Here is a 13,832-nt window from a genome sequence, read left to right as displayed (position 1 = left end):
ACGATAGTCCACAGTCAATCTCCATTCTCTGTCAGACTTGCGCACAGGCCAAATGGGGCTGTTGAAGGGTGAGTGGGTCTTGCTGACCACCCCTTGACTCTCCAGCTCGCGGATCATTTTGTGGATGGGGATCACGGCATCTCGATTCGTCAGATACTGCCGGCGGTGCACTGTCGAGGTGGCAATTGGCACTTGTTGCTCTTCCACCTTCAAGAGTCCTACTGCAGATGGGTTTTCTGATAGTCCGGGCAAGGTGTTCAATTGCCTAATGCTCTCTGCCTCCACAGCAGCTATCCCAAATGCCCACCTGAGACCTTTTGGGTCCTTGTAATAGCCGTTCCGGAGGAAGTCTATGCCCAGAATACACGGGGCCTCTGGGCCAGTCACAATTGGATGTTTCTGCCACTCCTTCCCAGTAAGGCTCACCTCGGCTTCCAACAGAGTCAATTGCTGCGATCCCCCCGTTACCCCGGCAATGGAAACAGGTTCTGCCCCCACATGTCCCGATGGCATTAGGGTACACTGCGCACCAGTATCAACTAACGCTTTGTATTTTTGTGGCTCTGACGTGCCAGGCCATCGGATCCACACCGTCCAAAATATCCGGTTTTCCCGTGCCTCTCCCTGGCTAGAGGCAGGGCCCCTCTAGCACTGGTTACCATTCCCTTCCTGGACATACATACTAGAGGTTCCTTCAAGGGGATCTGTCAGATCATCCTCCCTTCTGTAATATCTGGCAGCTCGGTCCTGGGAGGTTGAGGCTACCTTCACTTTAGTGTTATTCCCCCGGTTAGTGTTTCCCTCCTTGAGTTGACGCACCCGTGCTGCCAGGACAGAAGTGGGTTTCCCATCCCACCTTCCCATGTCTTCCCCATGGTCGCGCAGGAAGTACCATAGCTCAGCTCGTGGGGTGTACCCTCTCCCTCTAGCTGGGGGACGTTGGGCTCCGACTTTGGGGCCTGTGACTTGTACCGGTGCCAAATGGGAACTGCTCCTCCTCACCTCCTCCTTTATTTCCCTCATCTCCTCTTGTAGGCTCTTAATCACAGCAGAAACGTTAGCCTGCATTGGGCCATTGATCATGCTTTCAAAATTTCTAAGCTTGCTCGTGACAGAACCCACTGTCTCTCGGTCGTTATCTGCATTAATCATTGCAATGAAGGTGGAGTATTCAGATGGCCCTAGATTTGCCAGATTCCACAACATTTGCCCTGTGCACCTGACTTTGTCAGGGTCATTACCATGCTGTCCATCCCTCCCAAAGAGTACCTCCAATACTGCCACTTCTCTCAGCTGCTGGATCCCTTCCTCAAGGGTCTTCCAGCGCATTCTATGATGGTGCTCCTGCATTCTCTCTCTGTGGACAAACCTCTCTCTCACACTCATTAAAAGCCGCTCCCAGAGGGAAAGGGTCCCTGGCTCCCTTACAAATACCAGATTGACACCTGAGTCCTGAGTCAAGGGTCCCAAATTCCTTGCCTCACTGCCATCCAGTTGCACACCCGTACCCATAAGATCCCAGACCCGAAGTAACCAGGTTGTAAAAGCCTCACGCCCCCGCCGTACGATGTCTTTGTGCAGATTACGGAGACTGTCGTACGTCAGGGACTCGGTGATTATCTCAACCACTGGCTCGCCTGCAGGTTCTGAGGGCCCTCCTTTCTTAACTGAGCTCTCTGATTTCATCTTAGATTTCCTCGTTTCCACAGGGGCGACTGCTGCTGGCTCTGACTGCCCTTGCGTTTCAGCTGGAGCCTGGATGGTTGTAACGTCTGTGGGTTCTACTGCTGCACCATTAGACTCTCCCTCTTCAAGGCAGGAGGAGGGTTTCCCAGCAGCTGAGAGAATGCACTCCTTCAGCATCTGGCCCATCTCACGTATCTCCTTCACCCAATCCGGGTGGTTCATTTCTGATGTGAGCTGTGAGGCAGGGTCAGATTCTGGAGCAGCATTCCTAGTCAGGGTAGTTATCCAAGCCAATCTCCCCTGATCTCTGAATACTGAATAAAACAGGATTATCAGCAACACCAGCCACTGTATGATATCATTAGCACTTAGGAAAGCTCTGAATCCTTCGAAAACTGGTGGAGTAGACCCAAAGAGCTGGGTTAGGGGTTGGGAGAAAGTTTCTCCCGGTGTCATTTCCTCACGGTAGGTACCATTATTAAAGTAACCCCAAAAGCATACAGTTAGTGTGCGATAGCTCCGAATCCATGTGCCCGCCTTCCAGAGGAAGTTAATAAGCCATGAATTCCTCACCTTATTAATCCATAAAACAAACTGGATAACAGTCACAGTAGCCTTAGTTATAGGACCCATGTTTAGATAAGGGCCTGCAAATGGGAGAAATACAGCCACCACCACATGCCACACGAACCAGGATAAACTAGCCCACATGATGCCACTTAACAAGGAATCTATATCCAATGCACAAAAACCGTTATTCCTTTATCTCTCGATGCCCTCGAGCCCCACGTTGGGCGCCAAAATCTGTCTTGGTTTGAAAAGACAGGTGTCTGTGGAGGAAGGCAGGAGCCTCCCTTGAAATGGAGAGTGCAACCCCCTTCCCTCCAAACTATTATAATTTTGAAATTAACGGGCCTTCAGGCAAAGATATGGGGAATAGGAATAACAGTTCTTTACTAATATATATATATATAACACAAGGCAGGGAAAAACAAACAACCCACTGGTTTACACTGACAGAGTCAGGAATACAACCTGACACCCTGTTAGGGTGGCAGTAGCAGTCCGATAAGATGCTGGCTGCAGTCCTCCTGAAGTGATGGGTGTAGTTCTGTGGAAGCAGCAATCAGGTAAAAGAGTCTGGTCTTCCTCCGAAGGTCCAGTGGTCGGCAGGTAGCTCTTGTCCTCTGGAACTCCAGTGGGGGAAAAACTCCTCTGGGAATCCAGTGGAAGAAAGGCTGCTAGGGTGTTCAAAATCTCCGTTTTTATTTGGCATGGACTGCTTGGCTCCTTCCCCCCCCTCCCCGGGCGGAGCATCTCACAATGGGATGGGGAGTCGTGAGGCAGTTCCTGGATGGGCCATTAACAGGAGATAGCCCAGGAGCGAGTTACCGATGGGTCAGGCGATAAGGCATTGTTGTGCCCAGTAACAGGAGATAGTCCAGAGGGGGGAGGCAGGGAGCACGGCCCCACCTGGTCTCAACAGCTCCTGAAGATGGTAATAGAATATTTTTTTTTTCTTTTGGCACATTTTACACTGTAACCCAGGACAGAGGGTCATGCTGGTTACTGGTTTCCAATTGGACATTGAGACATTGACTGAACTCTTCAGGTGCCACCGTCCAGCCAGTACCTTATACATCTAACAGTCCATCCATCAAAACCGTATCTCTCAAATTTAGAGAGAAAGGTGTTGTGGAGGACTGTGCCAAAGGCCTTACAAAAGTCCAGATAGATTGCATGGATCTACATTCATAGTTCTTCCCTTGTTCACTGATGCAGTCACTCCATTGTAGAAGACCACTAGATTAGTCAGCCATGATTTGCCATGTTGGCTGTTTGTCCTCGGCTGCCTGCCTTCTATATGTTTCAAGATGTTTTCCAGGAGGAGCTGCTCCATGATCTCACTGGGCACAGTAAGATCATGGATTATTGTTTGAGAAGTATTTAGCAGGGGCAGCTGTTTTCTACTTTTTAGCATGTTGCAAGAAAACAACTAAATACTCTGTAAAATGATAGACTCACTGAAATGATCAAATCTCTGAAGAAATTGGACAGCACACAACCCTTTTTAATCTGACTATGAAGAAAGTCTTCCAGCCAGAGAAGACGCAAAGTCCTATCAATGTTTTCTATTCTGCTCTAAATATTCTATTTATTCCATTTTCTTTACTGTTAAAATATCATCTCCGATGGGAGAGCCATCTGAAAAAGAGCACCTTTTTCCTTCTCTAACCATGCCTGTTGGAGTTTCCATGACAAAAAATCATGGATCAGCATGGTGGAAAGAGGGAAAATGTCCTGAGTTCAATATATCTGAATATGTTTGTTGACTGTTCTTCTCTAGTCATTACTCTTGAATTCCCTGGCAATCACAATCTCAGAACTCATTAATTTCACTTTATTTTATTTATTTTGATTTCAATCAATTGGATAATTTTAAATTAACTGCTGCATTTTCATTACTGTTTTATGAGGGGAATAAGAAGCCTACCTGTGGAAAGGCTAGTATTAGAGATCCAGATCCATAGTTGGGCTGTGTTTTGAGGAAAAAGCAATGGTCTGTAGGACTGTGAGCCTCCATCAGCAGCAGTGGCTGGCCTTGTGGCAGCAGCAGCAGAACTAAATGAATATCCTTCATTGGGTCAGAGACCAGAGGGTGTCAAAGTCTCCTCTTGTAAAGCAGTAATGTTTGTTTGTAATTGTGTTCTCAACATACCCCCTTGAAAGAATATAGCATTTCAGTGAGATACAAATACTTTTTTCATTTTTCAAATGAGACAAAAGCTTTGCCAAAATGTCATGCAAGAGAATTTTCCAAAGGGCTGAAATTGTCTGAAACAGAATTGTCTCCCCTTTCACATGCATGATCTACACTGGACAATTCCTACCTTCAGTCTTGCTGCTCTAATTAAAAACATATGCACTGTGATACCATGCAATGCAGTCTGCAACACAGCTGGCAAAAAAAGTGCGATTCACTTTTTAGGCAATTGCACTGAAGGCCACATGGTTCTGTTGTAAGGATTTTGGATCTTCCTGCTTTTCAAAAGAATCAGCTCCATTTTTAGGAAAACATTTTCTCCTCCCGTTGCCCAGAAAACACACTGCTAATTATAGAGAACCTTTCCTAAAGTATGTGGTGGATATCCTGAGAAGAGCAACTTCAATAACTTAAAATAACTGGGTTATTTTTAACAGGTTGGTTGCGTCTAGTAGAGATCTTTAGGTAGTAGACAGGCATTTCTTTGGAGTAATCTTAACTGTAGGAGGACTGTTCTGTGCCTGCTTATGCACTTGGTCATGGCGAATTTGTGCCCATGCTTAGCACCAAGTACTTCCTTAAATTCCATCAAATTCAGTGGGAAGTAGTTGAATGCCACTTCAAAACAGAAAGTTTTTCCAGTTTGAGATCTCGGTGAGTGCATATACTCTATGGAAGTGGACATTGAATATTCATAGTCACAGGGGAATCTCAGTAAGAGGTCTGGTAACCACTTGGCAAACAATTATATTTATTCCCAAGATGGTGTGTTTCACTGCATTATTCTAAGTCTGTCTTCAGGAATCTCAAGAATTAAAGACCCAGCGAACCTGAAAACCAGCAATTGCCATTGCACTGAGGGCAAGCTAATAAGCTTATAAGGATATTCTCTGTAGTGGCTCTTTGCAGCTGTACAATAGCAGAACTCTGACTCCAACAGCAGCAGACCTAGTGATTACTGTCTTTGCAAGATCTTCAGAACAAACATAGCATCTTCTGATTCCTAATTTGATACATATACTAAGTAAGAATAACTAGGCTTATAATTTCTGTCCTGATTCCTTTCATTACTAATAAATTTTTTCTCACACATGGAAATTTTACTTTATAGACATTTTCTTTGAATGAAATGTGCTAATTAGAAAGGACTTCCCATAAAACAAAATTACCTTTGTTCTGGTCCATATAGGTAACTTCTTTGTTCAGCAGCTCCCACAACAAACTGCAATGGGGCACAAATGATTGCTGAATTTCAGATGAACTCTCTGTGCAGGAACAGATGGCATTAATATCAATAGCAATTGAATTAACACTCAGCTGCTGCTGCCTCCCCAGCACAAGCAATGAAACCAAGACAACATTTTAACTGGGAGATTTCACATAAATATTTAGGTTAGATAGAGATGAAAATAGGGCATTATTTATGGATGGTTCTTAGCATCCCAACTGTTTCTGTAACTGACTTCCTCACGAAACAGATCAAAGAAGAGTAGTAAGACCAAGCTATTTTTTAAGTATTAATGATACATTCTTCAGAACTCATAAGGTAAATGCTAACACTCTCTGCCAGGTATTTGCGATGTTAGCTAGCAGGCTGAGGTTTGTTTGCATCTTCTGTTCTTCCAGACTCTGAGCTAGCAAATAGCTTAAACATCTGCATAAGCCAGCAAGGCACTTCAGTTCATGGTATCACCTACTTCAAGGCAAAGGTCTTTGTCTGTTCAAGGGCTTTATGAAAAAGGCTGCCTTTAGTCAAAAATTTAATATTAGGTTCACACCCCAGTCGTGAGCTGCTGAACTGGAGTGTGGGGGCTGCGCTGCTAAAAGATGACAGAGGCATGTGCAGAATTGTTGGTACGCAAAGCTCAGCATTAAATGAAGGCTGGGGGGCTTCAACAGGAGCAAAAGATGTGACACAGACACAAAGGAGTTCTCTCTGAGTGCAAAAGGAAAAGCTGGTTTCTGTTTTCTTTGCCGGTTCCTGCACAGGGGTACACTTGTGCTCATATTTCTGTACTCATGTTACCTCAAGAGATCCTCGATTGGATTTTCTTTTTCTTTCTATCAATACCAGAAACATAGTGTTGGGTTGATAAATAGCATGTGTGGTAAAGAGGGGGTGTTTCAAAGACTTGGTAGTCCAGATGCATTGATCTGGAGTGGCTGTTTTGTTTTTAATTATGGTGGGCATGCATGGCTCTCATTAACCTGAAGAAGTCATGACATTTTGGGGAAGATATGTCTGGTTTTGTATAGTTTCAAAAATCTGAGATTTGGGTTTAGGAAATTGCTATCTACGACTCAAGGAATATAAAATGTACAAAGGAAAAAGCATTTTAAAGTCTTGGAATTTTAAAAGCTGCACAGTACTGGCCTTTGTGTTCCTCTGTCAGCCTTGATAAATGTTCAGCTTTGGTGGAAGCAGAGCTAGGTGAATGAAATTAATTCTTTTTTGCTTTTAAAAACATCGTTTGTTAGTCTTCCAGTACTTTACCACTATTCCAAATGGCAGGCTTCAGATATCCTCCTTTTACATTTTAAATTTACATTTTAAAAATGTATGCTGTGATCTCAGCTTATTCTGGATCCTGTTCCCTGCTGTGGCCCGTTTCCATCTGGGATATGTGCAGGTGGATTTATCCTGCTCTACGTGTCTCAGGAGTTGTTCAGGCAGGCAAGGCAACCCAGCACAGAAGCTGCTCTTGACCTTTCTCTTTTGGCTGTTACTAAATGGGCCCTTGGGGGTGGATCAGCGGATCATCTCTTGCAGTTAAGCATCTGGCCAACCATTTGCTGACGTGAACTCTTTCCCCCTGAGAAGCGTTTGAAAGATGATGTTGCTATCACCCAACCACTACATGCCCCCCTTCTGCCACATCCTCCTTACGTCCTCAAGGGCACCCTTGTGCGGACAAATGTCATTCTGTAACCCAGTGAAATAGGATTGGGCGCTGTAGCAATTATTTTCATTTCCCTCACCTCCTTTTCCCCCTCTCATATTACCTGGGCTCCTGTCAGCGCACCAGCTTGTTATTCCCTTTACACTCTGGGCTCACTGCAGGCAGCAGGACGTCTCTACCTTCAACTTCAAGGTCAGTTTAACTATCTATATTGCTTTTCTAGTCTCAAATGGTAGCATTTCAAATACAAGTGTTATTAAAAATGAATTCAGAGCACCACAGGATGTGGTGTAATTTGATTATAATTTATTGATTCGCATAACTACTTGGTGCAGAAAAAAATGTGTCAGCCTACTGTGCAGCTGCTTCAAAGGCTGACCCTTAAGTAGAGAAAAGACTTAAGAAAACTTAAGAAAGTGAAAAATAAGTCCCTTTGCAGAGGTGTAACAAGTTCAGAGAAAACATTTCTAATTCAACAAGATTTTTTGTGATTTTGACTGTAGCTCTCTGCACTGCAGAGATGAGGGGTTTATACTGTAAAAGAGTGGCAGATTGATTCAGAAGGACAAGCAGTCCCTGCACCTTGGCTGGGCTTCAGTAGAATTTGGGCTTCTGAGTCTCACCAAGTCAGGTCTGACTGGCTAGACCTTCAGCTGATAGAAATCAGAAGTCATGTTTTTACTAAGGGGTAGTTGTCTGATCTGTGAAGAGTCATAGTCTTTTCAGTGTCTTCTGTGTTCATCTGAATATATTCATAGATTCATAGTTCAGATATTTTTTTTCACAAATTATTAGATTTTTATAACCATTCACTGACCTCTGGCATTGCAGGAGAAAGAAGCTGAAATTTAGCTGATTTTTCATAGAGATATTCCATGCTGTGATTAAGGCACAGTTAGAACAATGTCTGCACTCCAGAGATTGTACCTTAAACCCAGACTAGTCAAAAAGGTTTGAATCTTGCTTAGGGGAAAACACCACCAGTATTGCTTTATGAGATTTAATGTTTTAATTTATATCTTATCGTCTGAACCTGTAGAGTGGTACAGCAAACCAAGAGCAATATGTAAACTTTTTTCTGGGCATCTAAAAATGGTCTGTCATGCATGTAGTCACTTGTGACATTTATTGCAGGTGTTTCTAAGGTGCCAGCAACTTCCATAGTCAGGCAGAGAAAAATTTCCACTGGCATCTATAAGCTTTAGCTCAAGCTAAGGATGACTCAAAGGAATTACCTCTCAACTTTTGTCTATCCTCCTTCTCCCTCCACCATATGAAAGTTCAGCTCCCTGCAGTGATACTGTTAGCTAAATGCCTTAACAGTTCAAGGTGTGCATACACATTATCTGTGATTAGGAGCCTGTGTGAACTTCAGCTATGACTCTGCCATTCCTCTAAAATGTCACTCAGGATCACATGGTGTGGCAATTAATACCACCCATGACATGGTTCAAGTATTTTATCTAGTTCTATTTCTAGAAATGTCACTGTAACCCTTGTACCTTCCTTCCTTCCTTGGCTACAAGCACATTTGCTGCTTAGTGTGAAACACAGGATAACCAATAGCTGTGATCAAATACATTAAGAGAAAAACCAGAACTGACAACTTCCTCTTTAAAAGAAGTTCAAGAAAGTAAAGAATTAATAGCAAAAGCATTATTTTTTAAATATTAAAAGTAGTAGTAAAGTTTGCAAGTTCCTTAAAGGGTAAGGAGGCGGTTTGTGCACTTCTGATGATTCACTCTCCTCTGAAGTTCCCAGAGAAGGATGCAACAGCTTCACCTGTGTGCACATCACAGGATCTCTGTGTGCAATGGGACACGGCTGAGGCAGTCCAAGCACAGTGGTAGCTGTGAATCAAACGTCCTGGAAACCCTCTGCAGCCTTTGACCAGAGAAGCAAGGGAAGTTTTTCCAATGTCAGAATTTTCTTACATTGTTGACTTAAAAGAAGGACCTCTTTAGTGCTGGTGAGGAACCTGCTACACAAAAGCCATATTTCTTCTGGAGAGTACCTTCACCTTTAACAGAAGCTTTAATCTAGGTGTATCATGAATAAGAGGGAAAGTTGGTTTAAGGCCCTGAAATAGCCATTCTCCAATCCTTTTTCATCCTGGGGTTCACACTGTGGTTACAAAGAGCCCTTACACCTTAGATGATACTCGCAATCCTTTGGGCTGTTTCTCAGCCAGCACCAGATTTGCAGTAGTGACTTCTGCTAAATCTTGCTGCTGGCTTTTGTCCAAAACCCAAAATACACTCCTGGAAGGACTTTAATGTCCTGAAGGCTGGTTACAGGTAGCTGAACATGTCTTGGGGACAGCAGAGAGATAAAGGCTATGACCTCTAAGATCATGACCTTTCAGACACATTTTGCTGATTCACTGGCCATAAGTCATCACAGCATATGGGAATACTGCTTTGGAAAAGGCAATGTCAATTTGACTCTGAATATGCTTACCCTTTATGGTGCTGATGTGGTGAGAGAATGGGAATGGTACCACTCTGCTATGAAGAAACCTTGTTTTTGCAGACACTTAACACTACATTCTGTACAGCTTAGTGGCTGTTATTTTTAAGTCAGTGTTGCATTTACTCCCCTCACAATTAACCACTGCAAACATTGCTCCACAAGATAACTTGCAAGAAATTAATCAAAACTGTTCACTGTAGGAGGGAACCTGATACATGGAAGATACACAGCAACTGTTTCTGAGCCAACTGCTCTGTGTTTCTTCTCTCCTTGTACAACAGTATTTTTGCCTTCTCCAAGTGATAACACAAACACAAGTGACCTTGGAAATAAAACTTTAAAGGACTTGTTGCCAGTGACAAATTCCACTCTCAGAGCCACTACGCTGTGCTGCCTGCTCTGCCCTTGGGACAAAGGCATGCATAATCCTGGAGGGATACAAAAGACATCTTAACTAGCCATTATGAGGCAAAACCAGTAAGGGGTAAACATGCAAGACAAGATGTCCAAGCATTTTGTAAAGGTGTCAGATTCAAATACCGGGAGCCATCAAAGTGTTTTGCAGCACCCTTGACTACTTGACTAACAAGAAAAAAAAAACCTTCCCTGCCACTTTACCCATAGAAAATCCATCTGATGCTGGATAGTAGCTGAGATGTCTATCTTACCCTCCATGTTGAGCAGCTAAAGGATGTCCAGTTGCAGGCGCTGCAACTGGCCGTGTTATCTGCAAAGGAAAGGAAGACAGACAATGGTGTAAGTGCTGGGTGACAATAGAGGAGATCAGCCTTGACCATGGTAAGGAAAAGCAGGAGCTAAATTATATGCATAGGACCATTGTATGAGAGCCAGCAACCTTGACACTCACATTAGAGAGCTGATGAGCCAAACTTGAGTGATGCCACGTGCAGCAGAAGTAGGTGCACCCTTCCAGTTACAGCACAGGCTGGCCCTGCAGTGCTCATGAGGTCCCTTTTTTTTTTTTTCTCTGCCATCTGCTAAGGGATTTGAGAAGCTTATGCTCTTCTCTCCCTGATATTCTCTGCCTACTCTCCTTTCCATCAGGCTGCAATGAGGTCAGTGCTGTCCTAGTCTATGGACTCCATCTAGCACTCCAATGTGTATCTCCCCATTGCAAAATACCAGTTCTCATTAATTCACTTCGGACTGCTGTGTCTCCTGATGTCAGCTTCTGCTGATCTGCATACAGAATATATATGGTGCTCCAGCTTTGTCATAGCCTTACACTGAAACATTCGATTTAGATCACATCTCTGAATATTGCTTACACAATGTGCTGTAATCCCCACATCGTCAAATTAGTAAGGAAGAAGATAATATGCCTATCTGTTACTTTTTGGAAAAACAGTCTTATTACTATCAGAGTATGATCTGAGTGAAAAATGCTTGAGGTCTCATGCCATGAATCCTAAGAATCTCACTAAAATCTATAAAATAAAATTATTAAGCTTTATATCTCAAAAAAAGTGTTGTGTCCAATCCTATAAAAATTAGACCTCTTGGACAACTGAAGAAGAGATGTTCACAGACCTAAAAATCAGTGCAGGTTTAGATGTAGCTAATTCTGTCTTATGTGTTACCAAAATAAAGTCCAAATTCACACACAGCTTGTGGTGCATTGAAAGAACTTGAAACTTCCACATGGTCAGTGCAGTTAATAAACCACTTAGCAGAGAGACAATATTCAAGTAGAAGATGATAAATGACAATTGGAAACCATTTAAGAATATTTTATCAGTACATTCAGAATCCCACAACAAAGGAGAATACTCCTTTGCTTATTAGGAAGCCTTCCAGTTTAAAGGGACAGTGAAAGTAATAGTAAAAATAATTGTGGGACTGATAGAAACTTAAGTTAGTCAGGTTCCTGCTAATGCAGACAATCCCACCACATAATCTTACTCAGAAGTGTATCTGTATTCGTATCAGATGCAGCTCCCTGACAGCTCCCGTCAAGAAGCTCCCCAGGCCCTGCTGAGGACTGCAGTCATCACTCCCTACCCGTGGTTCAGGGAACTGTGTGACTCCCAAAAGGGGCCAGGACTTGGCAGGCAATGACCACAGCATGCACTTCTAGTGAACCGCTGCAGTCCCCAGGGACCAGTAGGATCTCCAAAAGCATAACCTATTTAGTAGAGAGATGATCTGCTGCTTCTGTGCTGGGGACCTGGTATGACCATTGCTGGGGTGAAAGGACCGTTCTGGTATCAGGAGGATGTTGAGGATGAAACACGCAAAGAGTTCAGGGCAGAGCCAAAGAGGGAATAATAAATTTGAAAATATGATAAAAAACAGATGGAGGGTCATAAAAAGGAGCAAGTTTTTAAGTAGCTACATGTGGAACAAATAACACTTAGAAATTTCTACAACAAACTAAAAAAAGTAATAACAAAGGCCAGTGATTCAAACTGAAGACAAAAAGATGCAGGCCAGAAATAGGGTAAGAGTCTTTTTTTTTTTTTTTTTTTTAACTCAGTTGATTAAGCCTTGGAATTCCTTTACCTTCTCCAGACCATATTCTCTCTAGGTATTTTTGAATGCAAGACAAATGCTTTCCTAATGCAGGCGTTTTACTTCCAACACACCTGATCAGCGCAGGCAAGGACTCGATTTGTTTTCAAGGGTTAAAACTGATAATCACGAACGTTCTTCTGATCTTGAAAAATTATTCTTCCCCTCCTTCCAGCTGCACTATTGTAGCACTACAGGCATCTATGAGAAACTGGATTTTCTACCATCGTGAGCACAAGTGAAGACCGTTAGGAAACTCCTACAAAAGAGAAGTGTGCACTTTCATTTTTTAGGCTGTGTAGTGGTTAAATTTCCCTGATGAAAGTGAAATCCTCACAGTGGAGGCCTAATGATAGTCTGCAGTGAAACCTGAATCACAGCATGGTATTTCTAGTGAAATGTTCTTAGAAAAACCTTACACTTTTAATGACACCTTTGGCTGGGATAATTACATTTCTCTGAATCCAGAGAGCTGGTGATGGTGCAAACTTAATGTTAGGGCAGGCTGACATTTTCTGTAGAGAACAAACCAGCTGAATCTGTTAATGATTTGAGGTCAGATTTGACAAACAGCTTTGATCATAATTTTTTTAGTTTGAGACCATTCCATTGAGACTCTTTCAAAACGAATCTTTTTGAAATGTTTGTTTTGGAGCAACATATTACTTAGAAATCACACTATTTCTAGAGAGGAAAAAAATGAAAACCAAAACAAAATGGTCTTGTTTCCTGTCAAATAAAGTGTCTTATTCATTATGTACCCTCATTATGTAAAAACTTTTTTTGATGAACTTGTACACCAGGCTTTTGCGCAAGTTTGTTTGTGCTGTTTTGGTTGTATGTGGACTACCTGTGCAAGGTGTAACATGGCCTCAGTTTGTGCTGCAGTAGTACATGCATTTTTATGCAGAACTACAGCCCACCCTTGTGGCAAGAGGTGTTTATGGAATTAGGAGTTACATCGTTTTGATAAAAAGGGTTTACAGTCACCTTTCCGCAGCAGTCCAGATGATGTTTTTCTTCTCATAAGACATTTTAACTTTCATGTTCCCCTAGACCCTTTGCATTTGACAGTCACAAAAGATGGTCCCTGCGATGGCAATGCCACGCTGCAGTCAGAAGGTCCTACCTAAGGAGCAGAAGATCAGGCCGGCTGTCGTCTCCCAGTTCCTTCAGGCAGCAGCCGCGTGATGCTGTGATTGATGCTTGTCAGGTCACCTTCTCAGCAGAGTCACCTTTTCTGCAGGAGTGACTGGGTTTAAAAAGCTGAGGCACTTAACGGTAAAGACAGAAACTGAACTTCTGCTTACAGAACTGCAAAGTTTGGGGAAGAAAATGTTGGAATGAGGAGTGCTGGGCTTCAATTGTAAGAAGAGATGTGTAGTTAGACGTTAGTTTTTTTAAAAAAGAAGAAAAAACTGTCTTACTGTGATTTTTTAATTTTTTTTAGGTAGTTAACCTGCGCAGGCTGTGGCATC

Source organism: Leptosomus discolor, chromosome Z (genome assembly GCF_034619465.1).
Source record: "Leptosomus discolor isolate bLepDis1 chromosome Z, bLepDis1.hap2, whole genome shotgun sequence".
Lineage (NCBI taxonomy): Eukaryota > Metazoa > Chordata > Aves > Leptosomiformes > Leptosomidae > Leptosomus > Leptosomus discolor.
Note: the sequence above shows the minus strand (reverse complement) of the source record.